Source organism: Anopheles ziemanni, assembly GCF_943734765.1.
Source record: "Anopheles ziemanni chromosome X unlocalized genomic scaffold, idAnoZiCoDA_A2_x.2 X_unloc_17, whole genome shotgun sequence".
Classification (NCBI taxonomy): domain Eukaryota; kingdom Metazoa; phylum Arthropoda; class Insecta; order Diptera; family Culicidae; genus Anopheles; species Anopheles ziemanni.
Window position 1 is genome coordinate 62501 of NW_026689782.1, and position 5690 is coordinate 68190.

Sequence of the window (5690 nt, forward strand, 5' to 3'; positions counted from 1 at the left end):
ACACCACAAGCACGCCTTCTCCTCGTACTTCCGCCTCACGCGGGAACACGGACGCTCTAAATACTTCGAATTCCAATGCCAGTATATTGTAAACCACGGGTTCTTTAATGCTAGCGGGTCGTCGCGACCCTAGTTAACATCATGGTGCACGTCTCGTGACGGGTGTCACGGCGTAGTTAAATGTATGCGATACATTTCTCAAATATAAGCGCTCAGTCATCTGTACATCATGGTAGGTTCCCACGACGTGCAATATGCGTTCAACTTATCAATGTTCATGTGTCCTGCAGTTCACATTATGACGCGCAGTTAGCTGCGGTCTTCATCGATCCATGAGCCGAGTGATCCACTGCCGAGGGTGACTAACTTGCGTAAGCCGCCGCTGTGCGCGTATACCCGTTCCCCGTAGGGAGGAGCAAGCCGCCGCTTAGAGACGAAGCATAAAGTGTCCTCATTCCACATAGGGCAAGCTGGATTAATCCATTTTACCCAGGACGGCCGAAGCGGCGTGGACCAGGGGAGAACTGAACCTTATACTTCACACCACAGTAAGTCTACGTGTCCTCTTCCACATAGGGCAAGCTAGAACTAACTATCTTACCCAGGACTGCCGAAGCAGCGTGGACCAGGGGAGGAACACACTTTTCATGGAAACGTAAGGCATCCATGACTGCCATAACGTAAGCCGCCGCTGTGCGCGTATACCCGTTCCCCGTAGGGAGGAGCAAGCCGCCGCTTAGAGACGAAGCATAAAGTGTCCTCATTCCACATAGGGCAAGCTGGATGAATCCATTTTACCCAGGACGGCCGAAGCGGCGTGGACCAGGGGAGAACTGAACTTTATACTTCACACCACAGTAAGTCTACGTGTCCTCTTCCACATAGGGCAAGCTAGAACTAACTATCTTACCCAGGACTGCCGAAGCAGCGTGGACCAGGGGAGGAACACACTTTTCATAGAAACGTAAGGCATCCATGACTGCCATAGTGCGTAAGCCGCCGCTGTGCGCGTAAACCCGTTCCCCGTAGGGAGGAGTCAAGCCGCCGCTTAGAGACGAAGTATTAAGTGTCCTCTTCCACATAGGGCAAGCTAGAATGAACTATCTTACCCAGGACCGCCGAAGCAGCGTGGACCAGGGGAGAACTGAACTTTATACTTCACACCACAGTATTGAGTAATGTGCCCTCTTCCACATAGGGCAAGCTGGAATGTTCCATTTTACCCAGGACGGCCGAAGCGGCGTGGACCAGTGGAGGACTACACAATCATGAGGTTTGATATCGACTTGTGTGTTTCAATAGGGTACCGATGGTATGTTTTGAACCGATTTGATTTAGCCATTCTGAAGTCATCACTTGGTTGAAGCGCTGAACTAGGGAGGCATCGTTTACATATATATTGGTTTTTGCATGCTCTACTAGGTTAATGTCATGAGGTTGGCTATCGAGCATGCCCAAGTGATGACTTGATTGTGTGCTTGCTTGAATTCTTCACATTTCATACCATCGGTTAGTTGTCGAATCATTCCTCGATCTAACCTTCGTTCTTGGTTCATGTATGCTCTCTTCCACATAGGGCAAGCTAGAATTAACTATCTTACCCAGGACCGCCGAAGCAGCGTGGACCAGGGGAGAACTATACTTTGTCTTGTATGCCCTCTTCCACATAGGGCAAGCTAGAACTAACTATCTTACCCAGGACCGCCGAAGCAGCGTGGACCAGTGGAGGACTATACTTTGTTCATTACACCACAGTATTAAGTATGGTGTCCTCTTCCACATAGGGCAAGCTAGAACTAACTATCTTACCCAGGACCGCCGAAGCAGTGTGGACCAGGGGAGGACTATACTTTATACTTCACACACTAGCCATACTGAAGTCATCACTTGGTTGAAGCGCTGAACTACGGCGGGGTAATCGTTTACAGGTTATAATCATATAGCTGCATGCTCATTAGTAGATAATGGAATATTGTATGGCAATATGAGCATGCCCAAGTGATGACTTTGTTTCAAGCTCAACAGGTAGGGTATTGAGTCCTCTTCCACATAGGGCAAGCTAGAATGAACTATCTTACCCAGGACCGCCGGAGCAGCGTGGACCAGTGGAGGACTCTATACTTTATACTTCACACCACAGTATTGAGTACGACTTGCATAAAGCCCCTAATGAGAACCACGAGGGCTCTCTCAATGTAGAACCACGAGGGCTCTAGTACCGATTCTCTCGGTACGGCTTGGTCCGTGTTCCTTTATGCTTGTACTCTAAGTATTAAGTATTGTGTCCTCTTCCACATAGGGCAAGCTAGAACTAACTATCTTACCCAGGACCGCCGAAGCAGTGTGGACCAGGGGAGGACTATACTTTATACTTCACACACTAGCCATACTGAAGTCATCACTTGGTGGGGGTGAACTACGGCGGTATCTATCGTTTTGGTTCGGTCTATATAGGGTCGCTTGCATGCTCATTCGAATATAATGTAATTGTGTATGGCAATATGAGCATGCCCAAGTGATGACTTTGTTTCAAGCTCAACAGGTAGGGTATTGAGTCCTCTTCCACATAGGGCAAGCTAGAATGAACTATCTTACCCAGGACCGCCGGAGCAGCGTGGACCAGTGGAGGACTCTATACTTTATACTTCACACCACAGTATTGAGTACTTCTTGCATAAAGCCCCTAATGAGAACCACGAGGGCTCTCTCAATGTAGAACCACAAGGGCTCTAGTACCGATTCTCTCGGTACGGCTTGGTCCGTGTTCCTTTATGCTTGTACTCTTAGAAAGTCTCAACCCGGAGGTCTTGACTTTGATTGTCATAGTTGGACTACGACGGGGTATCCGACTCATCGAATACCCCAGAAGCACACCATCTTTCGGGTAGGCGGTACGCGTACCTCCGGACGCGGAAGTCTCAACCCGGAGGTCTTGACTTTGTATTGTCATAGTTGGACTACGACGGGGTATCCGACTCATCGAATACCCCAGAAGCACACCATCTTTCGGGTAGGCGGTACGCGTACCTCCGGACGCGGAAGTCTCAACCCGGAGGTCTTGACTTTGATTGTCATAGTTGGACTACGACGGGGCATCCGACCATTGCTGATCGAACACCCCTGATTCACCATCTTTCGGGTAGGCGGTACGCGTACCTCCGGACGCGGAAGTCTCAACCCGGAGGTCTTGACTTTGATTGTCATAGTTGGACTACGACGGGGTATCCGACTCATCGAATACCCCAGAAGCACACCATCTTTCGGGTAGGCGGTACGCGTACCTCCGGACGCGGAAGTCTCAACCCGGAGGTCTTGACTTTGATTGTCATAGTTGGACTACGACGGGGTATCCGACTCATCGAATACCCCAGAAGCACACCATCTTTCGGGTAGGCGGTACGCGTACCTCCGGACGCGGAAAGTCTCAACCCGGAGGTCTTGACTTTGGTTGTCATAGTTGGACTATGACGGGGCATCCGACCATTGCTGATCGAACACCCCTGTTACACCATCTTTCGGATAGGCGGTGCGCGACACCACCGACGCGGAAAGTCTCAACCCGGAGGTCTTGACTTTGTATTGTTGGATAGTCCTCTTCCACTATAGGGCAAGCTGGAAATATTCCATTTTACCCAGGACTGCCGAGGCAGCGTGGACCAGGGGAGAACTTCACGGAATCTTCAGGCATCCATGATTGCCATAGTGCGTAAGCCGCCGCTGTGCGCGTCAACTCGTTCCCCGTGAGGAGGAGTCTAGCCGCCGCTAAAAGACGAAGCATTAAGTGTCCTCATTCCACTATAGGGCAAGCTAGAATTAACTATCTTACCCAGGACCGCCGAAGCAGCGTGGACCAGGCGAGGACTATACTTTATACTTCACACCACAGTATTGAGTACGACTTGCATAAAGCCCCTAATGAGAACCACGAGGGCTCTCTCAATGTAGAACCACGAGGGCTCTAGTACCGATTCTCTCGGTACGGCTTGGTCCGTGTTCCTTTATGCTTGTACTCGCGGAAAGTCTCAACCCGGAGGTCTTGACTTTGATTGTCATAGTTGGACTACGACGGGGCATCCGACCATTGCTGACCGAACACCCCTGATTCATCATCTTTCGGATAGGAGGTGGGCGCACCTCCTACGCGGAAGTCTCAACCCGGAGGTTCGGACTTAGAGTTTTTCCCATTTAAAAGTTTTTCTCTTAGCCATACTGAAGTCATCACTTGGTGAACGATTGAACTAGGGCGGGTTAATCGTTTATAGGTATCATGTGGTTTGCATGCTCTCTTAGGTTAAGGTCATGTGGTTGGCTATCGAGCATGCCCAAGTGATGACTTTGTGTTTCACGCTTGCTTGATTTCTTCAAGATTCCCTGTTATATAGTGTAATCATTCGAGAACAGGGAATCTTTGGTTTTGCTCAACAGGTATTGGATGTCAACTTGGTATCTAGATCGCATTAAGTCTCAACCCTTAGGTTCGGACTTGTATAGTGACATCTTGTTACGGTCTTGAGTCTCAACCCGCAGGTTCGGACTACTTAGTGTTTGATCGAATATAATATGGCAACTTGTGCCTAAGTCTCAACCCGCAGGTTCGGACTTCTGTTTATTTGGCCAATGTATGTATAAGGCAACTTGTGCCTAAGTCTCAACCCGCAGGTTCGGACTTGTGTATTTGTTCGAAGTCATGTATAAGGCAACGTGTGCCTAAGTCTCAACCCGCAGGATCGGACTTGTTAGTGTTTCGTCAACTTTCATATGGCAACTTGTGCCTAAGTCTCAACCCGCAGGTTCGGACTTGTGTATTTGTTCGAAGTCATGTATAAGGCAACTTGTGCCTAAGTCTCAACCCGCAGGTTCGGACTTCTATAGTGTTTCGTCAATTATCATATGGCAACTTGTGCCGAAGTCTCAACCCGCAGGTTCGGACTTCTATAGTGTTTCGTCAATTATCATATGGCAACTTGTGCCGAAGTCTCAACCCGCAGGTTCGGACTTCTATAGTGTTTCGTCAATTATCATATGGCAACTTGTGCCGAAGTCTCAACCCGCAGGTTCGGACTTCTGGAAGGATCACTTGGCCACTAATGATCCTTCCGCAGGTTCACCTACGGAAACCTTGTTACGACTTTTACTTCCTCTAAATCATCAAGTTCGGTCAACTTCGATAAAGCAGACGCGGTTCACGTGGATCCAGCGAACGATCATCTCCAAAGACCTCACTAAATAATCCATCGGTAGTAGCGACGGGCGGTGTGTACAAAGGGCAGGGACGTATTCAACGCTGGCTGATGACCAGCACTTACTAGAAGTTCCGAGTTCATATGGACCATTGCAATCCATAATCCCTACTAAGTGAGTATTTGAGTGATTTCCCGTTCCTCTCGGAATAGGAGACACGCTGCTACCCACATTGTAGCACGCGTGTAGCCCAGAACATCTAAGGGCATCACGGACCTGTTATCGCTCGATCTCATTTTGCTAAACACAAATTGTCCTGCTAAGCAGCGTACCGTAAGTGCACTTGCGCACACGAACAGCGAAGGTGTCAGGTCATACTCCACCGAAAGGTCCTAACCCGTTCCAATCGGCATCGACGCATTAACGCTGACTGCGTTCTAGTTAGCATATGTGAGTCACGTTCGTTATCGGAATTAACCAGACAAATCAATCCACGAACTAAGAACGGC

At 49.1% G+C, this 5690-nt stretch overlaps 1 non-coding gene across 1 annotated transcript; it reads right to left on the reverse strand.

The window, feature by feature from the left end:
* Nucleotides 1-206: 206 nt before the first annotated feature.
* Nucleotides 207-361, reverse strand: LOC131291867 (5.8S ribosomal RNA). Its single transcript, XR_009189612.1, has one exon. It is a non-coding gene; the product is annotated as a 5.8S ribosomal RNA (ribosomal RNA).
* Nucleotides 362-5690: the final 5329 nt, after the last annotated feature.